Below are 25,471 nucleotides of genomic sequence, written 5' to 3' on the forward strand. Positions count from 1 at the left end.
ATTTTTCTCGAATAGGAACGATAGGACTTTTTTTTCATTCACGAAGCACGAGATTTATCACAGCTTTGAAGCATCGTCCGCTTTTCGTGCTTGTGACGCATCTAGAGACGTACCGATTCAATGACGAAAAAATATGATCTCGCGATATCATACTATCAACGAAAAAATAGTCTGCCGTAATCTGATCGATATTGATCGATGTAGGCATATATTGAATTCTGACATATAATAACGGGCCGAGAGAGTAGTGATTCGTCAAGATATTACAGACAGAAATAGATTGTCCGGTCCATTTGAAAAAAATTCCTACACGAGTCTCGTATGAGATGATTAATTATCCGTACGATAATATTTGTTCTCGTTAATTGATAACAAATAAACATTTTAATTGCTTTATTCTTACTGACAATTTAATTTGTCCTGTTTATGTTGTCCTGTTTAACTTGATCTTTAATTAAAAGTGAACGTTAGCGTCACTAGATTAAAAACAAATACGCAATTAAATTTGTAAAAAATATTTTTAACGAATTTCTACCTGCTATAATATGTATACATTTACGTAATCCAGCACAAACATGTCAGTATAGCAATCCCTTGCCTCGTATTATTTGGAACAAACAGCCTGTTCTCGCGTTGCCTGGGTGCAAAGATTAAAGCGAAAGGCTCTCCGCAAAAAGCACCATCTGCTGTGTATCTTCGAAGTTCGTGTACGTCCCCGCTTCGTTAAAAGTGGTGTACGACTTGGCGAGAAAGGAAAGTAAGGACGGCGAACTTTTGTAAATAATAGCGGGTCCTTAGCCGCCATGTCGGGTGGAGGAAAATCCGTTTACGCTTTCGTCGCTCTTCGCAAACTCATACACGACACTTGAGCCTTCGCTGCAAACTTCTGGCGTGAAAGTAAATAGAAATTTAAACTAGATGGATGGAGCAGACAAAGTTATGAACATTCTGTCTCTTCGCTGATCTTCCGCGGTCGCTTGTCCGTTTTCCTTTCTCTGTTCTTTTTCCTTTTCCTTTTGTCGCGAGAATAGCGAATTGCTGTGCAGCGCAAACGATTAAAATCCAAATCGGATTTACGCAAGCTCATTATGTACCTAATAAAAAATGCTCGCGTAGCTGAACTACCAGCGGTGCTGCGATTTACGCGAGAGCTGGTAAGCCGCCGTATCTAGCAGCTGTTGCTGAGATGAGAATTAATTTGTACGGTGTACGGCTGGAAACGCCCGTTTCGGTGTGGTAGGATCACCGCGTGTAAACGTGAAGATGCAGTTGATGGCATGAGGATAAGAACTCGAGTCCACCTATGTATTACATACAGAGTGTTCCACCATTTTCAATCTCTCTCTCTCTCTCTCACATATTTTTTTATGTAAATATAATGCATTATTTTAAAATTACTTTTTTTCAGTTTTAAGCTTCTATTAGCATAAATTAATTAAACTTGACGTTAAATATTTTTGCGACTAAAATTTGATATTTGCTTGAAATAAAATATTCGCTCGATATTAATTGAGAATTTAGCGATAGTGGTGGTATTTCCTGTATATGATACCGAACATAGTCGCAGTGGTGCCAGTTGATATAATTTGTTACTGATCGGTTCCTGCCGTCTCTATGATCTAACTCATGCAGCATCCTGAAATGTTAATGCTGTTAAGGGAGTTTCCACGTTGCTATCCTCGACCGTACACGGCGCCAGCTTCTCTTATTCGCAGTAAATGACTATCAAAATACATATGTACACATGTATATAGAGCGCCCTAAAAAACTGCTGGTCCATAATTTAATGCAGGCTTTTTTAAATCACAATGAAATGCTATCAAGTTCTCTTAAAATTAACCGGAGAATATGAATTGTATATTTAACTTTGAAATTCTGTTGGTACGAATTTTCTCATTTTTAATCGTTTGTAATTCCAGATCTATCGATATATTAAAATTAAGACACTTTTTGCGCTATTCGTCTTCATTTGGCTCTGATATCTGTCATCGAAATACATGCCGCTGTTTTTAAGCCGCACTATATATTTTACCGTATGTTCATGGAGCTATCCATCTCCTTGAAATCTAAGCCAAGCATAATGGACCAGCGTAATGCTCACCGGAGCGTATTCTACCCAAATCTCTAGCACTTTTCTGTTAGAATCTTTGAGCAGACGAATATCCTGCAGAAACCGCGAACGTAGCGACGACCGCGTTAAAGAGACACAATGCAGTTTGAAAGTGCCATTTGCGACGCATTCGTATTTACGTCACTTTGAGAAATCGACTGAAAGCTTTCTAAATGAAGAGCTCAGTATATATATATATATATTGTATATATCTTCTCTTACGTTCCTGTCTTCATTCTTTCAATGAACATTCTGAAAATCTTCATCTCATGAAGAACTGTGAACCTCTCAGATAACATGGTAACGGATTTTCAAAAATAGAAGGGAAGAAAAGAAGAAAAAATAAATTTAAATACAATCCCTTGTTTCATACATGATTAATACTGGACTCGTTATTAAATTAACAAAATTTTCTTATTACATATTCAGAAATTTCCTTCCAAAATGATATAATAATGTACACGTGTTTCCGGCGATCGATAATAAAGAGCATAGAGCCAAATTAAATTTTTTCAACGTCGTAAAGCAATTTTGCTACTCGCAGGTGAAAATGCGAGCATATGGTGTGCTTTCAAAGAGGGAAATTAAAATGGATGAGACATTGTCTCGAAGGAAAGATAAGATAATGTGGGCGCTTTCACTCGAGTGCTATTTTAGGAAATGGCAAGAATGTGGAGGTTAAGACATTCTTTTTGACGTACTGTTGTTTACGGTTGATCGGATATACGTCAAATTGAATTTCACGTTGTCTGTTATCGTTCGCTCAAAAGAACACGACGTCTTTCCGTTCTCAGTAAAACTCATTACAACACTTTTCCTCTTCCCGTTACTATGCATCTCGGCGTATAAAATGTGCAAATTGACGTTCCTGGTAAACTATTTTTGTCTATTCATTTCTCAGAACACGGAAAATGAAAATAATAAGTATTTAATGTAAATGTACATACGCTAATAACAATTTAAATTTCCATATGACGACAGTCGCGAAAAAATTTCTGTTTTAATATCATCAATCTGTTCAAAGCTGTCGAAAAAATGTAATCGAATATCGGAAAAACAATATTTCTATTTTTATCGAATAATGCGAGAGAAATATAACCTATCAAAATTTGCGAAAAGTTTACGTAAACGAGAATATCAATTTTTCTGCGCGCGAAACATCGATTTACAACGACAGTCACAAATGTTCACAAACTCGATTTTATCTGGGTATTATGTCGCATTGTTATTTTGATAAGATGTAAAGCCGGATTACTGTTGGGGAGCATAGCACTCTGCGATATTTTACATAAAAATATATGACATGTGTGCGTGTATTTTTATAGCTATATATGAATAATTAATCAGTAATTCAATAAAAAGATAATTAATATACATTAAAGTAGTCAGAAAATAAAACTAGAATATCATTTTTATTGACCAATTCATTAACTGCTTCAGAACTCAATAAAAATGCGTTCTACTTTTTAGAATAAAATAAAAATAAAGATACAATATGATAAAATTTGTAAAATTATATTTATAAAAAATTAAAAATTCTCTCGTGATGAATTGACGCCAGTTATTTAATTATTATTTAATTAATGTTAATTTATCATGTGTTCATAACTGAATTAAACTAGTGAGAAATACTGATGTTAATGGTGTGACATAGTTAATTAGCTACTAAATATTACAGAGGATTATTAAAGCGTAGCATAGCCTTTAGAATTTGCACCCTATTACTTCCAATTGACAGAGCCCGAACTTTCATTAGATTTCATTACGCCGGCCATATTATATTGCGTTCTATTCAGTTTACGGACTATTAATAGCATTTAAGCATAATAACTTGAATATTGTATGACCATTCGCAACCTTCATAAATTGCAAGACAAGTTATGGGTACTACCGCTGCACCAAACACTGCAGGAAACACATATAGATTGTATTCCTGCGAATATGTCATTCCTTTTTCATTAGAAACGAAAAAACGATGTTCTATCGACCAACGAACTACTATTCATCAATATTTTCCGAAAAGGAAATCCAATGTGTACATATTCATAGAGAAATATAAATAATCTCTGTTGATTCGTTGTGTGAATGCAACATAGGAAAAAAAAGATTTTTATACAAAAGAAAGAGAGAGAGAGTGCAAAAATTTGAATAGTTGTATATATATAAGGACACGTAAAAATTTATTTTAACGTTATATGGGAAATCAACAATGAATTTAATAAAATAAAATAAACGAGACTACTAAAATATATTGTAAATTAATGTATGAAAATAATAATATTAATAAAATAAAAATCAGTGTTCAATAAATGCAGAAAATATGTGTATACTGTCGGATAGATACGTAAAACTAAACTTTTCGCGCGTACACTCGAAATCGTACTTAGAAAATAAACATCTCTCGGGAATGTTGCTAAAATCAATATCCGACGTCATACCCGGCGACAGTATCCACGTTTCTCTTTACTTTACCGAAGTAATTCAGGTCAACGACTGCAAGATAAATATCAATTGCAGTGTCAGCTACGAAATCGCTCGTACTTTGACAACCGCTCTGAGTTTCACGAATTTCATGGATTATTACGTTTAATTTATTTATATGCGTCCGTAATGACAGTGATATCAGCTAATCGTATATTATTACCGCGGAGAATCGTGCGTAATTATCTGCCGAATAATACATGCTATTCGTAGGCGGATGTGATCCAGCGATTTCCATCGAGCAATTTCCACTACACGCCTGCCGTCAAACATCAACAGTGAAATTAAATATCAAACATTAATGAGAAGCATCAAAGTTATATATTATATCATTAAGTAATAAAGACTACGCGTTTTGCCTTGGCGATGTGTTTGTCCTAGTTTAATTACGCTCTGTTGAACGTATTATGCGTTTCATTTAGATCTATGGCAATTACTATTAGGTTAGTTGCTCGCGCAATAGATTCGATTATTATCGCATTGTTGCACTAATATTCCAGTTCAAAGGAAGCTACTACGCATACCTTAATAATGCAAATTCCCTAACTTTTAAATTATCATCAAATGATGTAATAATCGATTTATGATTTTACCAAGTGTTACGATTACATTACTCTGTAAATTTCCAATTGTTTTATAATTATTGTACATTAATACTTTGTTATTGGATTATCAATTATTACGATGGTATGGTTACTATGCATATTCTGTCCCAATACTGTTTTTCAGTACTTGTAACATAACGCGTTTATGCAATATATTTTTTATTCTTTTTGCAATCCTTTATGTGTTATTCTTTTGCAATAATAAATTTGAATAATATAAAATAATATATACGATAAAATGTTATTTAAAAGCAATATCTTAAAACAATTCACATTTAAATTTTACATTAGTATTGAATTTTATATTAATGTATAATAAATATGTATAATATTTTATTCAAATTTTGCACTCTCTTGTACATGATAAAAATATTACTCTTCTTTTATGTTGCATTCAACAAGTTGACAAAAATTATATTATGCAAGAGTTTTCTGAGATAAAAATCTCTTTTTTTTTATTACCTTTCTCGTAAAATTCATTTTAAGTTTAAAGATATTTGGATTTTGCAATATAGGAAAGTAAACCTGCCCAAAGGAAAGGTTTCATCTTTTCAAAGATAGGCGTCTACTCTTATAGTTGATGAGAGAAGCGTCAACGAGTGAATAAGGGCTTTACATGCATGTAGCGAACCCGGTGAATTAGCTATCCGCGCGAGAATGCAGATTATTACTGGATGCCAGTCGAAGTTCTACTATGCTACTCTACACGTGTGTGCTCGCATCGTCTAATTACCATACATCAAGTACAGCAAAAGTGTTTGCGATTTTGCAGCGTGCCTGCGACACGAAGGTTCACGCCAACGTACGAAGTTGCAACGCGCCGTGATCGGATGGCGGGCGGTTGTAATTTTCATCTCTGCATCACAATTATGTTTCCCACTCGTGTTACACGATGGCACGATTACTATTACGCGCCGTTCCCCGTACACGTGCTTATGTATACGCCTATGCGTATGAATACCTTGGGTTATTAACCCGGACGGAATATTAATTCTGGTTAGCGGCAAGTACCGCGATAATGGTAACACTTGCGCCGCGGTCAGGCAAAATTTATACCGACGAATCTCGCGGTGCAGCTTATTCCAAGTGGCATCGATGAATAGTTTGGCTTCTCTTCCGGCACACGGTTCAATTACATTAAATTTTATTCTATAATAATGATTGAACGAAAGTTAGAATTCCAATAATTTGGTATATACGACATTTGAGAAATGTATAATAAGTTTGCCAGTATTTTTATGCAATTGCGATATTTGCGTCACAATCACGATGAATTTTTTAGTCTGTGAATTGTTCCTCCTGACAATTGCAATCGATAAACCAGTGTTGTTATATACGATTGTTTGAAATAGATACAGTAGCTCGAAAATATACTGCGAGTTCATTGATTTACGAAATTTCGAAAAACATTTCCATTATTCTATTGAATTTGGTATATTTCAAATTTGAATTTCTGTGAAATATTTATCTAACTTGAATATGAAAAGTTTCGTGAGAATAAATTATTTCCTGTTTTCTAGATATATTATTAACGAGAAGAGGTAGGTGTATCAAGCTTCTAGACTAGGAGAAAGTTCTTCTAACATTTTCAAGAAGTTATACCTGCTGGTATTTGCTAGCCAGCCATATTTTTATAAAAATTTCATCGGAAGCTCTACCATGCATCACACAGCATGTGCGCCTATATTTTCTTGTAGTGGAGGATATGATTTCTTGCCGCTGCCACAACAGTTCCGCGGATCGTATAATACGCCGCGGGAAATGTTTACAGTAAACAGTCGATAAACAATATTATCAACATGATAAAAAATATGTTACCTATGTATTTTTGATGAAAATGGATATTGAAAGGAAAAGTGTGATATCTTCACATCAAATATAAACCAGAACGAATATCGAGCTATATCATGAATTTTAATTTGCGTCCGATATGTTCGCTCGCCACTCTCATCCATGTCATCTGGAAAATATTTCTACGCTATCGATAAATGTTTGCGCTCTAAATCATGGAGATCCATTCGAACCGATTTAGCAGACTCGACAAGTTTTCAAACGGACACTCCGCGAAACAAGAGTTACTACTCGATTTCCATCCGTCAAGTTTTCATATAACTGCACCGTGTCGCGTTAGCTGATCCTCGCGCAGAGAGATATTCTGGCCAATATCGAACGTTCGTCCATCGAGATACAGACGCACGCACGGGACGCACGCTCGAGTGAACCGAGTGAATTCGACTTCAAAATATCCGTGGGATGAAGACGAGATGAAGACGAACCGAGCGATCGAGTGGACACGCTCGAGCGGAGATTCAACGTCGTTACGCCATTGCGTGAGTAGAATATATTGATTTATCACGGCCAACCCCGTCCACCCCGATCGTGCATCGTCGTCGTTGCCGCCGACGCCGTTACCGCCGTCGCTCCACCACCTCTCGGAATTTCTCTTCGTCACTTCCACCCAACTCTGTCTTCGATTGTGGGAAACCCTCGTTTACTGCCCGCGAGTTGTACTTCAACTCCGATTCACCTCTATCGGCGTCCCGTTCGTATGACATCCGTGTTGGGCATTATTGTCCCTGGTATTGACGATGTCGCCCTTGTTGTTCCCGAACTCTACGCATTGATCCACGCGGGATATATCCATATCCATCCGCCCATGACCTGTCGTCGATATTATGCCGCGTGACGAGCCTTCGCGCACCGCCGGAATTTCTTCCCACTCGCCGTCGAAAGATATCGCGGCCCACTGTACTTGCATATGCATTGGTAATGCATGCGTAATGGTGACAAGCGCGGTGATATGTGAAATCGCCAACCGATATCGCCTTCCGCTATCCTTCTGATATCTGTCGCTGTACATTCGGTGAAAGATGGTTCCGAGCGATGATGTAATTTAGTATGCAACGCGCTTCTATAGCGGTTATAAGTTATTTAGCACTGCGTTCTCCCTTTGCCATTCAAATAATAATATTATAGAAAGCGCAATACGATTAAATTTACAAGTGAATATAAATGTAGATAATAAAGTTGGATAATAAATATGAATAATTCTCTTATTACGAATTATTTCTCGTCAAAGTAATTCGCGTCAGTGATTGCAATGTTCGCCAATATTTGAGTACCATTAACAAAGTAGCCCTTTTACATGAGTCTGCGCAATCTGCACGGAGCGAAAATGTTGATTTTCCCACACGAGGGATCGTAGAAAAACTACTCGTGTCGGCGTATTGATGCAACCACCCACGCCGACATCGCGTCTCGATTACAGCCGAGCGTTATCGCGAGAATTCTATTCAAACGGCAGGAGCCCTCGAGCGACGAGCGTCTAAACATTCCGTGAGTGTAATCGAGTCGGTGCAATTGCGCTCGACGTAGAGAGTTCGGTGCAGCGGAAAATCGGAAATTCGAGAGACACCACCGACGAAGACCGCATATTTCCATCTTTCGCGTGCATATTCCCGTGCAATACGGCCAGAAAGGTTATTCGGCATCTCATAGCGCCGCAGCCCAAAAGTCTGCCTGAAAAATATGCCGTTATTTCGCTTGGAAGTTTATCTTTGGCGCCCGGTATCGACAATAATCGTTTATTGCGGGTGTTTGGCGAGTTTAATTTTCATCGGAACCGTATATTGCCGCATTGTGATGCATTGTGCCGGTAGCAGTGAAAGAGAATAATTAAAAAATATTGCGTCGAGATACAATGGCGATTCTTTAGTTGCTTCTCGAAAATATAAAGCACAAAGAAAACAAGAAGGAATTATGCGAAAGGTATAGTCTTAATGTTTCTCTTCTTTCTCTTCTTTTTTTTCTTAATTTTAATGATAATAGCCGGCGAGAGAATAAGAGCACTCTTAATGCTCTAGCAGAGAAGGTACGAATAAGAAAAGGTAGTCTAATATCATTTGCATCAAAGGGCAGGTAATGGCTCCTTGGCTCTTTATTACGCGCTCAAAGCCCGTTTCACGTAAGTAAGACGAATGAGTATTAATGAGGAACAATTCGTCGTGATTTGCACATCGTCTCCGAGCGCAGCAAAGGTGGAAGACAATGGGGCATCAGCATGCGAGATAGTACCACTATGGCGATTTCTTTAAAACTAATCGAGATCATATATAGTGCTGATTTCGACAAGAGAATAAAGGTCGGATGTTATGCCAACGCGAGAAACAATGCGTAACAGAACGGAGTTCATAATTTATTCACAGAGTATGCATTCCATTTTTACGAGCCGAGTGCCAGATCAGGTTGAGTAAACAAGGAAGAAAAATACGCCGGAAAAGATGCGCGCGATGGCATTTAGGAAGCCGGGAATCTTTGTAAAGGGCATGAAGATAAAACTTTAAACATAGTTCTATGTTTAAAGCATGGCATCTAGCGCAATCCCGCTTGGCATCGTTTCAGCGTTAGCATTGTCTAATGATTCTGACTTTGTGCACGTTGCGCGCATATATTTCCCTTGATTACCAATTATGAAAAATTGCGTTCAATAAAATATGCAAAAAGACTTTTGAAAAGTAACATATTCCTTCAACGAACGAGACCTATTTCTGTTGCGAGCACGAGAGCGCAACTGGATTTCCAACTGGAGCTTATATAAATCTACGAAGTTTAATACGAAGTCTAATCTCTTGATCCATTCTATAATGAACGATTGAACGTATCGATCTTGACGGGAGGAAAAAAAGTGGTGTCGCCTACGATCATCGGCACGTATACAGCCGGAGGCTAAGCCACGTCGATATGCTGATGAGGATTTAGTTCCACGTCACGCTTCCGTGACGTTGTACCCGCCGATGTAAAGGGAGAAACGATCCATCCAGAAAGGAGGCTGCTCCGAGCCACGGTGCCCCGACCGAGATGCAGTCTGGTGCCAGGGTCTCTCGTGTCCTCGCCCTCTTCTTCGCTCACTCCGATCTACTTGCCCTTCCCTTCAACGACACTTCGCGACTTGCGTCGATCCATCGCACTGGAAAATTATTCCACAGAGGGGGCGCCCGGAGTCTTGCTGCCGAGTCTCGTGGCACCGATTGCGCGATCCCGGCGAATCGGATGAGCGATAACGCGACCCAACGCTGACGTCACTGCTGATAACTTAGAAATTTCCGTTCGGGTTGCACAGCCAAGGCACTGGCCCGGAAAAGCGCGAGACAGAGGGCTTTACAGCGTTTAACGGGGGTTAAAATTATCGGAGCGTCTGCCACGTTCGCGCTATCGATCTCACCTGCACGAGAAGCATACGAGGAAACGCGCAAAATATGCAAACAATGAAGCTAAGTATGATGTGCATTTTATTTATAAGCTCGCGAGTTTTCGAAATGTTACATGTCAACTCTTGTGACGATTTAGCTTTTTAGCAAATATAAAAGTGATTTTTTTTTCAAGGAAATGCATTTTATATGTTAAATATTTTAATATTAAATGTCATATTTCCTATATTTTAAAGTAAGATTCTGTTGAAGCTTATTGAAAATTAGGTACACAATTTTTTAAAGTTACATGCACCCAACATGTCCAATTTCGCAATATTGTCGCATCTCAGAACTGCAATGATACGGAAATCGATATCGTTTTATTTTATAGCTTATGCAGAAATAGCCAGAAGACTTGCTCACATTTGCCTGTACTGATATTGGGCCACGGCTTTTGAAGCTTGTATTCCGACATTTCGTTTCACCAGATTACGATACAGGAAATACTTATCGAAGTGCTCGCGCAAAAAATGTTACATATCGATTCATAAATTCAATCATTGAACTTTCGATGCAATACTGTGCCATAAAAGTCCCTATCCATAAAAAAACGAGATCTAAAACGTTCTGTTATAATATCGGGAAAATGTTGCGTATAAAGATTTTTTTGACAAGCATGCCTAAAACGTGAAATTAATAGAATTGTCGAAACTTTGATCATCTACGATGTTCCATTAATCTTCATTTGTTGAACGAGACAAATTTTTAGTTTTTTTGTATTTTAAATATTATACTGGTAATATATGTATTTAAATATATAATTAAATAAAAGAATAAATAATATAAACTTTATATGTATCGTAACTATAATAAAACAATAAAATTCCTTAGTGCATTGTTTCATACAATTCAACGTGAAATCATAATGTAAAGCTTTCATATGCACCTATTAAAGGACGATATATCATCATTACGCCATCGTATATTTTTGCGCTTTCACTTTTATATTCAAACGAATAATCTGTAAACCTTTCTCGTTCAAGAAATGAAGATTAATGCAATATCATAGATGATCAAAGTTTCAACAATCGTTTATTTCATCTTTATTCAAATAAAACAATTCAATGAAATATTTCACAAAATTGCATTCCCCTACAATATGAATTGCCGTGTTCATATTTTACGTTATATATAAACGTAATTAAGAACAAAAATATTTATCAGCGTTATAAATTTGCGTTCTATTAACATTACATTAATAACTTTAATGATTTATAATAATTTTTATAATAAACTTTATAAAGTTATAATGAAGGATTTTTACAGGGAAAATGCAAGTCTTCAAAACTGAAAACAAGAACGCAATCTGGCCACAGTCCGATTAGGACGCATTACGATCGACTTATTGAAAACGTAAAGCTTCAGTTTTCATCCGTGAGGCGGACAATGGCTTTCATTTACTTCGCCTTCGCCGACGGGCGTCTTGACCCGCGCTTCGATCATGCCCGTGCTTTATTGCCAATCAGAGACTAGGGAGAGAAATGGTGCTCGTCAATTCGCGAACGAAACGAAGTGGAAATTCCGGCGCGGAAGCGATCTCTACTTTTCTTTCCTTTCTTTCTCACGGCGCGCCGGCAGAAACGATAAACGGTATGATCTGTATCCGGTGCATAAGGCGCGCTTTTAATTAAGAACTGACACAATAAACATTGTATGCAGAATAACGTGCCAGAAATATACGTCAGAAATGAAGGAGAAAAAAACGTCCGATTTTAATTTTCGTACGTTCTTTGCCAAATGTGATTTAAACCTTTTTATGCAATATACTCGATCAAATATGTACATGAAATGATACATTTACATGTTATAAAAAAGTCGATTTCAAAGAGACGTAATCATACAAGTCTTTCATCTTGGATAGAGTTACTTTAGAGTTGTGTAATGCTTTTTTTCTGTCATGAAAATAGTATTCCTGATATAGAAGCGGATTACGTTGCGCGAAACTCCCCGTGTAAGGGGCCGTCTTGTGCGATTTCAATTTTCCGCTCGACCCACAATACGCTTTCGCGATTTTCCCCGCAACGGCGCTCTGCCGATCATTACGCGCTGCTGCACAAAGAGATCCGCACCACCATTTCACTCGGTCTCTTATTTTTTTTTTCCCCCCCCAGGAGAACCACGTATCTGCATGTTTGATTGAGTCGTGACAGTAGATGAACAGCGATGATTCATTCTACCTCTAATGTAGACGTGGTATATATATATATATATATTATATACATATATATATACGTATATACCGCCACCCTATCAGCACGTTGTCGACGATGAACTTAATTAATGTCGTTTTATCTCGTCCCAGTAACCGCGAACTTTATGCTCGCCGATGACGTTCGCTTTAATTCAACACACCGCACCGCTGACGCACGTCTCGAGATAATAATTCATTATACTGAATGAATCGGCCGCGAATCACTCATTACGTCAGGCGTTGCCCTGGATACCGTGGTCAGGAAAAACTTTCCATTACTGTTTGTTCGAAGATATCACTTCCTTCGAACGTAGATACTTCCGTCGGAAAAGTTCGTTCAATTCTCCGGGATTCGCCGCGTCGAGCGCGGAAGCGACGGGTAAAACAGAAAAAAAAAGAAGGGTTGCAATTACAAACATTCGAGCGAACGGCTGTTATACCTATTTGCCGTTCCTGGAATCGACGCGTCATTTAACGACCGGAAAAACGATATTTGCAGCATACCGATTTTACCACACTCTACACATTCCGCAAGGCATTCGTAACATATGAATTTGACCAGCCGGAGTGCTATTTTCAGTTAAACAACGAAAAAGAAGATATCGAAAATTTTGTTCCGATTGCACTCGCGTAATTAAAAGAATATACGGTCTATTTATCGACCTTTAAATGCCCGGAAAGAAACCTGTACTAAATCTCTCGAAGTTTAAGCACCTCTTCTTTTCCTGCCACAGTTTTAAACTACATAAATCGTTTGTGTGATGACACGCGTCTATTTTACTGAAATATTTCGGACAACCTACTAGAGTAGGTCTAGTCTACTAGAGTCTGGAGTCCCGTAATTTCATAAAACTGCAGTATGTCAAATTACTGTCCAAGTAACTCGCCGTCGACGGAAAAGAATTTGCGCGTAACAGCGTTATCCAATGTTGCGGTCGAAATTCTGTCGTCGTTGCGCGAGCATAACAACATGTTATACAATAATGTGATAACGAGATTGTATTCAACTCGGATTGATACAATACGCATAAAATTGTATCATACTAAACGCAATAATGGCCAAAAAAATTTGTTTAAATTTTGACGTTTAAAAATTGATAAATTCAAAATTGGTAAATCTGAACATTTAGCTTCGCGAATTTTAAAATTTCTATTCTATTCGTAGACTTTTTTCAAAAGATAATGAATAAAACAAAAAGCTAAAAATGTGTTAATGCGTGTATATGTTAAAATTTAATGATAATATTGAATAAACATGTAAGTTTACGTAGGGGTAATGAAATTACATAGATAATGACAATCCTGTTTTGCAAATCGCTCAGTAAAATCATACTATTATGCCATCGTAATTGCATACTACGCTACTTATATGCAAACTAAATTATACATATATGATAATATTACAGGCATAGTATGTTATGTTACGATGTAATATTCGAAATCAGGTTAACATTGGATTACACATTTAGTTTACTGAAGTCACCGATATCTACAGAACGCATAAACGTGTTCTGATATGAAATAATTTTCCATCACAGCCTACAAAAAGAAATTGCTTTCAACGCACAGCTTTATATTCTTAATATTTTTGAGTAAAATTATAAATATCTACGATAATGAACCGCAAGCATGTGACGGATAATGCCCACGGAAGCAAACTTCGATGTTGCTGGACCTATACAAGGTGCTTTATCACCAGAGTAATACATCAAGCTTGACTTGCTGAAACTTGGATAGTTCTCTCCTTCACCAAGGAAGGCTCGTCTTTGCGGGCCGTCTGGGACTGAAACTCGTCGCGCGAAAGTTAAAATACATCATGAAGACGTCGGCAGACCTCTCCGCGGGGTTGACCGTCTCGCGGGATCGTTGTTTTATTCGGCGCTTGCCCCTTCGTGAAGTTACATTTCAATTCAAGAAGGGTGGCATTAGGTGAAAACCCGAAGACGCCCCATCGTGCACGAAGTGATATTCGTCAGCGTGCTCGGAATCGTGAACGGCGCTCAATCTTATTTGGATTTATCTCCATAAATCCCTGTTAGATTTGAACGTGCGAGAGATCTCGACGCGCGTGTAGAAAGACTATACACAGTCAGATGGAAAGGTACCAAAGAAATTTCCATTCGTTTCAAGATTGGCTCGGGTGGAAGTGGAAGGATCTGCGAAATGAGAAGACGCCGGGCAAAAAGGTGGGAAACCTCAACGAAATTTTCTTTGAGATGATGGGTCGAGTGAGGCTTATGGTTTCGTCCTTCGTGTGTATCAGCCGTATCTCGGGGATTATAGGAAAAAGTGAGTTTACTTTGAGAAACCTTCGATGAAGGCGCCGACATAAATCTAAAGCCGATCGCGATCGATTTGTCACTTAAGTCGATGTAACGACGAGTAATAAATTAGTGGATATATTTCGCATTGATCGACTCGATGACTAATGTTCTTAAAAAGTTGCAGTTTTTAATAAAGATTTTTTTATAAGTTAATTCGTATAAAAAATATTGTATCTTGCTAGAACGCGAAATTGATTGTAAAACATTCGACTAAAAATTTGAACACACGCGTTACCTTCGATGAAAAGCGATCACGATTTATTGTTGGAAAAATATAAAACTCAAATATAAAACTAAACTATTTTTATTTTACTTAAATTCTGAATCATTGATTTGACGTAACATAAAAATCAATCGTTCGTAAAGATTCTTTCAATCGAAATACGAACCAATAAATTCGCAAACTGAAATACTTTGAAATATTTTTATACACATTCTTACACTCTGTTTGTAAACGTTATGTATAGTAATTATAACATATTATTTCATAATATAGAAAATATATATAAATAAAGATTCTGAATAGAATCTGCATAGAACTTAGCACAAAATGCATAGTAATATATGACAAGCTGTCCATTGCCTTAGTTTAGAATATATCACGCAGCTGAGTTTCCGAAGAACGCAATCAATCCGCGTCTGCTCGCAAGATACTCCGTATATATTACGTTAGTTTGTAAACTTCCCGGCTACCGTTCGATAGGAAATCGTCTACAATCCAGTTGCCGGATCATGCTTCTAATTAACTACGGCTCTCGGACGTAGATCGATACAACGTTTGCGTCATCAACTAATTCTAATCAAATAATGCAAATATTTAAGCGTGTACTAAATACATATAAGGATGATATTAATATTAATGCGAGTAATGATTACCTCGCGCTCGTTTCCAGAACTGATGTTGCAAATGTTAGAAGGATTTTGTCTGCAACAGTTGTACACCACTCTCTGTCATCGCGATTTCTCTTTGAAATTATTAGTAACATAACAAAATTATGTTTCGAGCATTCACCACTGCCGTGTTTCCTTCGAGCAATAGCGACACTAAGCGAAGCTTTTACTTATGTAAATTAAAGTATTCTTAACCGACTGAGTGCTATTTCCGAGAAGCTCTTCGAATAAGTACCTCGCGAGAGAGTGTTTCGTTCACCCAGTGAACATTTCTCATCAGAAACAATTGTACGATTTTGCAATTTTTTCTCACGTGTTAGCCGGTAAAAGAAAGCTGTGAAAACATTTTAAAACGTGGCAAACATTATTACATTCCGAAAATCTATGTCGTTAAAGCTGCATAAATATTGTGCATTAAAGTATTTTTATTGCGATATATGTTAATTATAGGATCGCACAAAAATAATTATAACTGTAAATTTTCAGAACTGCATGATATAACTGCAATTGTTCGAATAATGCTTTCAGAGAAACTAATCATGAAACGCCTATCGCGTTCGAAAAGGCGGTTTTAATTAACCGGGATAAGAGGGAGAAAGAAACTTTGACTAAATGCATCTATCTTGTTTGCATAAGGACGCCAATATGCTTACAATTAGCTATTTCCCTTTTCAATGTCCTCTTTCCACGAGCTTGGTCATTTAATCTTCAATATTACGTCTTTGCCTGCAAAGTTAGATTAAAGCGGACATCTTCTTTCGCTTTCCTGCCTCAATGCATTGCGATGTACTTCAAAGTCAATGAAAACAGCGATATCAAACGACATCACATTTAGTATTATGCAATAGACCTGATATCTCGTATCTCATATCTTTTATGTGTGTGCTTTTTTTTGCAAATTCGAATGCGAATACATGAGAGACAAAGTGATAATAAATTGCGAGATTGAAAGTTTCATTTGCGGTATTAACTCTGTATTATAATCTTGTACAATGCGCAACGCGAATAAGTTTTTAATACATTTTCACGCCTCGCAAAATTTTACATCCTCCTCCTCGTATGAGCTACGAAATCCCGCGCGGGTTTTTACGGCTCCGCTGCTCGCGCTTTTCTCGAGTACGCCCCGTACGAGCTTTCTCATCGAAATAACTCTCTCCTCTTTCTCTCTCGTCTTTCACGCCCCCATTCTAGCTCCGCTCTTCGTGTGAAAAATCGTGGCTTTCGAGTGATGGAGCTTTTTTGGTAAGTGGCAAAGAGGCAGCTATTTGAGCTGATCGTAAGTTCCTATAAATCTCTCGGTGAGAACGGAAGCAATCAAGCAAACGAGCTAAACGATACGTGCGTTGTAAAATACAAGTATGACAAATGATTTTTAAAAGTTAGTAATATTTTCAAACAAACATTTTTCGAAAAATGGAAACATATTATTAGTTTAAATTAAATAATTTAATTAAACTAATAATATTTCCTTAATAATATTAATATTTAGTTTAAATTAAACTAATATTTAGTCATGTTTACTTCACATTATATCGAAATTAACAATAATTCTTAATTTTGTTCAAAATTAGATGTCGTAATTCTTTTTCGAATTTATGCAAATTCAACGCTTGGATGATTTACTGTAAAAAGAAAGATATTTTATTTGCCTTCCAACAAATTAAATACCAACTACAATTTTAGATATTTTATATTTAAATATTTTTAATCATGTCCAGCGTGAACAAATTTATATTATATATTTGCGTAATACGTGCATCATAAAATAGCAGCATACACGTAATATGGCTAGTCATGTATATCATGCGAATTCTGGTAGAATGCAAAATATGTATACAATTATGAAACGTCTCACCGCACATTATTTTGTGTGCAATTACGTCGTAGAGACTGCGCATGCCAGGATATACCAAGATTCTGTTTAATTAACGTTCTCACGATAATTTCACGGATATATCGTAATAATTCAAGTATTGCTGAGACACGATAAGACTTTTACTTGTACAAGGGACAACTATTACGCGTCTATAAAAAACTATTACGCGTCTGTAAATTTTTCCTTGGTATTCACGAAGTACCTTTTCACGTTGCACGCAAGCGGAATAAGTAGTCACGGTGCTTCGGATCTTGCCAATTTTGCCATGGACCCTCATTGTTATTTATTGCACAAAATCCGATATCGCTGAATGGATCGCTATCAACGAAATGGTGTCCTGCGCATCGCAATTTCCTTTCAGCACGGATAAAACCGATAAGAGAGATCATTGAGGGACAATAAAACTAAACGTGGGTAATCTTATAATCAAAACCTTGATCGCGAATCCGGGAGGAAATCGGACTTGTATTCAAACGATCAGACGCCCACGGCATATGGAACTAATAAGATGAAGAGTGACAGGATGATGTGATCAGGACATCGGAACTGGGCAGTCCTGCGTGTGATAGCCTCTCACTCGATTGCATTCTAATCGAAGCGGTTCGCTTAGTGGATACTGCGGGGTGCATTGGATCCTGGCATATCGAGATCTAATCATAATACCGTTATTACCGAAAATGATCACAATATTAGCACATTTATTTCTTCATTAATGCAATATATATAACTTATTATCATTTTTATCAACTGCAAATTTTGTGCTGAATAATCGATTTTTCTTACATTAAGACATTATAGAAGATTGCATCGAAATTTTTTTACTCGATATCTCGGTAAAAAATGTTTATCTCTTACAATCTCTTAAAATGAAATTTTATATTAAAACTTGAATACTTGAAAAAATTTCTATAAGTATCTATAAATATTTTAATATTATATGTATCATAACTTACACCGTATATTTCTATAAATTTTCATAAACGTTATGTTTTACAGATTAGCAAAGTTTACGAAAGTTTAACAACATTATCCACTCTCAACGACGAACTTGCGATTAAGGAAAAATTCTGATTGTTGCGTCGTCTGCTAGCCAGAGCAATTCTCCGTGAGCGGGCAGCAAATGGCAGGGATTACGCTCTTAAACTTTTACGTGAGAACAGCTCTGGGTCTACATCGATTGCATTAGGACAATATAGTTATCCATCGCATATCCCTTGAAGAGAAGTTCCTCAGAAAAAGATTTGCCCTGCTCTTACAAAGCGAGGATAAGGAAAAGAAATCTCGATTCGAAAGAAAATCTCGCGAAGAAACATGGGGGAGCATTTTTGTCTATAATCCACAATATTGCTCGACGCGCAATAACCTCGGTAGGTTTTGGAATAAAAATCAGATCAAAGACCCTACACTACACCGCTTTACGCTGCCCTGCTTAGTGGCGAAAGCGGCTGACGCGAATGGTTTTCCTATAGATCTTCAAGAATAGGATAAACTCTGTTCTCGATCGGTGTCACTCCGCTTATGAAATCACTTGAATGGACGTTCCCGATATGAAACGACAGCTTTTGGGTCGGGTCTAACGCTTTCACGTTTCAACTTCCATTTTCAAATATGTTCGGCCGTTCTCTTTCCCTCGCGCACTTCGCCATCGAATCTATCTCCTTCTCGAGCTTTTTTACGAGCGTCCCTATCGCAAATACTTTCTCTCGCAAATATAAAACGCGATGATCAACACTCGTTATGTTATACTTGTTTTCTTACGTATCACATTCGTAGTCAAACATTTATAAGCTCACAAAACAGACCGCAATGCGCAAAAACGCGAAAGCCGCTTAATTTCATGGCATTTTTTCGTTTCTCACAACGAAAGTTTTAAAAAAGCTTGAAAAATACCAGATAAACGAACGATAACTGTTCGACATTATTTGCACTGCGATGATTTAACAATCGACGAAATTTTATACCGCATAAACGCGCAAACAAAAATGAATTGTTATGTTCCATTTCGAATATGTGAAGAATATAGCAGAATAAAATAATCCGATAACTTTTATGCAGATAGATAGATGAAACTCATTTGAATAAATTTACATTTTGTATGCATATTACTAATAATTTTTTTATTCAGAAAGCAGAAAAATATCGATTTATTTTATTTACAAGAGATTTAAGAGAAAGTAAAATAATAATTTTTGAAATTTTATTATTTTACTGGTACGTGGAAATGGAACCTTCGAGCTTTCTCGAGAAAAAAAGCTGACGAAGAGCTGAGAAGGATTTCGAATGATTGATCGCTTCATCTGGGGAGGGTGGGGGTTTTCCAGGAAGCTGGTTTTACGGATTATCGGATATTAAAGGAACGCTAAAGCCTGCATGTATCACTATTCGCCTGTCTCACTAATTAATAAAATGATTATCTTTAGACAAATGATGATCTTCAAGATAAACGTAATTCTACAAAATTATTATATTTCCTTCCAATTTCATTGAAATTGCGATATTTACCGTGCTAAAAATACATAATTGCAAATTATATAATGAGTTAGACCCAGTTATGATCGACGACATGTCGATGGAAATGTACGATTGTTGCCAATTATTGTTTGCCCGATAATTAACCACGCCATGTACAATTTCATCCAAAGCATTTCGACATCGCGCGACCAACGCGCAACTTTTGTGACAGCTTTAATTATAGCGACGGTTATGATATCATTTGTATACACATATATCTGCGAGCGAGTTCGTAATTCGATAGTTATATATACTTATCCAGAGAGAATGTGAAAATGATACTATAGACCAAAGGCTTGAGCTATTTTGCATGAGATAATGGAATTTACTTTCCGATGCTATTCCGGATTTCCGGACGCTATTTATTATATGATTATGTAATAAGATTATACGATCAAATTAGAAATATTAAACTTACACCACTGTTAACGATGGCTAACACAATCTCCGAGAGATTTAATTAGGAAAAAGTATTGATTTTTCTCGAAGGCGCTGACAGACAATCTTCGTTTCTATCAGATAAATGACGGTTTCGATTAGCAGCGTGACGTAATATCCTGACGAACGGATTCTTGGTTTCTTTGCCGGTAGCATGAGGGTGCTCACCTAACATTCCCGATTCCACTAATAAGAATTCCCGGCTCACTATGACAAATTTTTTTCCTGACTTGGCAAAAGAGTTCCACGACGTAAAAGGTGTGAACGCGGGTGAGAACGGCACGGTCGCGCCCGACAAAAGGGAGAACGGAGTTTCGCGAGAAATCGACAATTCGGCTCACAAAAACGTGGCATGTAATCTCGTTGCATGTGTCAACTAGATCGTGTGTGATTGACAGATTTGAATCACCGTCGAAAGTAGCACCATTATTCCGCGGCACGTATTGCTCTCCTCGTTCCCCTTACCATCCCCGTTCTTTGTCAGTCACCATATTTTTCCCTTGACACTCTTCTTTCTTTACGCGGACACGGCCGCCGCAAAACGCTCTATTTTCTTGCGAGTTACCTTTTGACTCGTTATCCTTTGACATGACAGTGATTGTACTTCTGACTCCTGCCTGTACGTGCTAGATATTTGCAGAGTTTTTGCGTGATTTCATAAAATATAGCTTGAGCATGTTCAAGACTTTGTAACTGTCACAAAAAAAAAAGAACTAGACTGCCAGACATTTTTTCCACTTCAGTTTGTAAAATATTTTATTTCATAAGTGAAAACCATTTTTTTTATGGTTTTAGAAATAAAAAATGAAATATTCTATTAAAATTTGAATATCCTATATTTGATCAAACTAAGGCCCGTAAGATTGTTTTTTGTTGCCGTTACACATTGAGGGTTTAAAGAATATTGACATTATCTCTTGCAAAGAAGTTACGTGCGAAGCGATTCCCCTCTGAACATGGCCCATCCTCGATCTTTTAAGCTAAGCTAAAATTTCATTTGATCTCGCTCTCAAGCAGCCTCGATTTACTTCTCGAATATTGCGGGACGCGATAGCGGATTGGTATGTAAATATACGCCGGCAAAGTGGCCCTAGTAATAACCCAATCGGCCTGCACGGAACGGAGCTGACGATCGAGCGGCACTGTCGGGATATTTGCAAATTCGCACAACGTGATCTCTGCGTATCTCATCCGTGGTAACGCAATGCGCGCGGTAACGCGGAATCTCAATTTACGGAGATTGGAAAGCCGGTAGCAAGAGAGAAAGAGGGGGAGAGAGAGAGAGAGAGAGAGCGAGAGAAAGGAGGGAGGGGGGGGGGGAGTGCGTGAGTGTCGCGAAAAATGCAGAAACGGAAAACGCGAGAGGCGGCCGAACGAAAAGTAGTTTGGAATTTAAATTGCATCTCGCCGGCGTCGGCCGACGATGGGTTCGGGTCGAGCGTCATATTTATCTAGCTTGACGACGACGACGGCGACGACGGCAGCAGCGTACCTGCCAGACCGAAGGACTTAGGCAAATTCCGTGTATCGCGAATTCACAGGCCCGATGACGGGAAACCAGGAGGTAAATTAGTAATTGAAATGCGGCGGCCACCAATGACGGCGCGGCGATGCGACGTCGTTTTCCGCCTCGGCGGAAACGACGACGGGTGAGTTCGAAGGATCAACGTGCACCGACTAGACGCCGCGATGTCTTCGCGACGTTATTTATTCGCGCCGCTGTCTCCCGACAGGAGCGACAGGACGGGTGGTACGATGACTGTGCACCGCGAAAGGCGGGAAATGAAAAACGATAATGCGAATGCCGCGAAGGAGCGAGTGGTTATGTAATAGCATTACGCGACGCTGTGCATTGAGAAAGCGGATATCACCGTAACGAACGCGTCGTAAATGAACGCTGACACAATTAGAACGTTCCCTTTGATAACTGACGTAAAAACATTTGCCCGGTACGGTGAACTGAATCTTCTGTACGAGTAAATGCAAATTAAACAGTAAGGACGCGAGTTACGTCACTATCATTTCCGATGAAGCATCGCAGAGCATCGTTTTCTTATCTGTAAGACAAACGTCTGAAGAACTAATTAGCGAGGTTCGCGAAAAGCATATTTCCAGTTAATTAAACTTGACTCTTGCTTCAACTTCTACGCAATATGCATATTCTATAGAAATCTTTCGTCAACTCATTGTCTTGAAATTTATAATATTTCTAAACGTGCACTATATTTAATTCAGTTCCATATCTTTCTAAAGTATGTCTAAGAAATAATAAAGACAAAAGTGGACGCTGTTAACTTTCATGTGAATAATATATGCCATACATGATAAAATTCGAAATATGAAGCGTCGTACAGGTAAAACGCATTTATGAGACTAGTCGTCATAAAGCGAGCCGGCATGCATATGATTAAATAAGGACGCAGGTCACATTAGCGACTTCAAAGAAACGTCGTGGTCGCCGGGAGGTACCTTGGCGGAAACTTATGTTGCAAAAACGACCGTAAAGCTGTCAGACGACAATTTCGCTCGTCCCTTCATCAGCGCATGTTCTAGCAAACTATTTCCTTTCTCCAGAATTGCTGTTATCCCCTCCGCTATTTCTACTTGAGCCACTCTTATTGCGTTATGGTAATAAAGATAACGCTCGTTTATATTCTAAAGATATCAGGTGAACAATGTTGCGAAAAATGAAATCGGTTTGTACACACATTCTCGCGATGATCACCGAGACGAGCACGAGAATGCGCGGTATGTTGAAGCCAATTCTCGGTTGTTCCAAGGAATACCGCAATCCCCTGTGCCCACATCCCTAACTTATGATACCTGTAATACGGGCTGGTATTTCATTGTTGCCATCTACAAAACGACCGTTCCATTGCCGGGTGCGCGTTTGGAGCTAGAAATCGCGAGTCGTGCACATACATATCTCCACCACGGCGATTTCAGGCCACGCGGCTCTCATCGGGAATGGTGTCATTTATTTTGAAAAAAGAAGTGACGGCTCTTTGGAACCGCGCGAGCGAAAAGAATTCCGTTTTCTGGCGGAAACGCGTCCGGCGCCTTTTCCGCGCACAGCACTGACCTACTCACATTTACTATAACTTCCATATAACGAAACGGCGAACGGACCGACAAGAAGTTTGCAATACGAAACTTTCGATACATCGTGGACTAATTTCAAAAATAAAAAAGACGTGTTTTAAAATACGTAATGACGGCGGATAATTCAGGATACCGAACGCTCTTTGAAGATTATTAACGTTTTACTAATTATTCAACCATTTCACTCTTGCGTTTATTGCGATAAGTACGATGATTAATTAAATTATGAAACAGTTTACAAAATTATATAATTATAATTATCACAAATTAAATAATTATCCAATTTAGATAGAAATTGCACTAGCGTAGAAACGCAAAAGAGAAATGTAAACGTCGTCAAAACGAGACAGTCGACACAGAGCGAAACTTGCGTGTCTTGTGGGGTGCTATATCAATGTTTACAAGTAGCAGAAGCTACCACCAAGCAGCCCCATCGACTTTTCGCTACCAATACTACCCGACATTCTCCGTGGGTTCGCTGCGCCATTTGCATATATTTACGTAACGCTATGTTTCTTTGCGACTCTAAACAACCAAACTTCTGACTTTCCTGACTCTTCTCGTTTTTATTCCCATGCTTTCGTGACGCCTTTATTTTTCAAAGCAGTCAAAGAGGTTACCAGCCCACGAATAAGTTTGTGGTTTAACTTGATTGCGGTTTACAAAAATCATTCAATCTAGAGTTAAAAACGTTATTTTATAAGACTCAAGCGTTTGAAAAATATCACGAGACATGGTATTGCAATTTATTATGAAAATTAATTCAATAAATTACTGCTATTCTTTTAGTCGAGAAATTATCATCTAAAAAAATAGAATAATAATCCGTTACGCGAAGAATAATATCGGCAATCCATTTTCCTTGATGCCATACAAGTTCCCCCAATGTTTGGCACGATATTAGTTGCACACATTTTTCTTTTTAGCCGTCGTTTTTACCTCAAGCAACGTAATATTTTTCTCCAAGCTCCTGGATATTTTATCGGTCTTCGAGAAAATATTGTTTCAGCTTATTGCTAATCTTCGCTTCTCGTAGTCGCGTACCTAAGTTACGGCGGCAGAAATATAAAAATGTACATAACAATACCGTTTAGAAAATATCAATATATAATATTTATTTCACTTATATTTGTATCTACGATTTGATAATAAATATTTTGTTTTAAATATTATCATAATTTTATGATACATCATCAGTAATCTTGTGAAAAATATCAAATAAACATTATTTGTGATTATTATATAAATAATGTATATTTAAGGTTTTAATGAATTTGCAGTTAAAATAATGAATTAGGAAAAAATAAATAATGTAATTGTATCGAAAAGTCTTGTTTTTTCTTCGTGAAACAATAAGATTTCTAAGATTTACAATTTCAGCAGCTGAGAGAAACCTTTTCATTACACTTAATCCACAATAGTTGTCAACTGTGCGAAACTAGCCAAAGGTTTAACAGAGCTTCGTAAATGCTTTGCCTCTACTCGTAAATCTGTACGTTTAACGCTTCGTGGATTTCAATGTAGTACTAACACTACGTGTTAAAGAGGAGGATTGTGAGGTCAATGTAGATTATAACAGTGCCACTGTCAAGAAACATTAACAATACCAGCGGAATATCAATGTCTCGAATCTTTACCCACGCGAAGACCAGCGAAGAAAGTGAAAGAGAACAACTTATTCGAAATATTAATC

At 37.7% G+C, this 25,471-nt stretch overlaps 2 protein-coding genes across 21 annotated transcripts in view; one reads left to right on the forward strand and one right to left on the reverse strand.

The window, feature by feature from the left end:
• LOC105668304 (deoxycytidylate deaminase-like) overlaps window positions 1-25,471 on the reverse strand; it is a 240,138-nt gene that overhangs the window by 204,317 nt on the left and 10,350 nt on the right. The window lies entirely within an intron of this gene.
• rg (rugose) overlaps window positions 1-25,471 on the forward strand; it is a 284,521-nt gene that overhangs the window by 164,187 nt on the left and 94,863 nt on the right. The gene's annotated exons all lie outside the window — the stretch shown is intronic.

Source organism: Linepithema humile, chromosome 7 (genome assembly GCF_040581485.1).
Source record: "Linepithema humile isolate Giens D197 chromosome 7, Lhum_UNIL_v1.0, whole genome shotgun sequence".
In the NCBI taxonomy this organism is placed as follows: Eukaryota; Metazoa; Arthropoda; class Insecta; order Hymenoptera; family Formicidae; genus Linepithema; species Linepithema humile.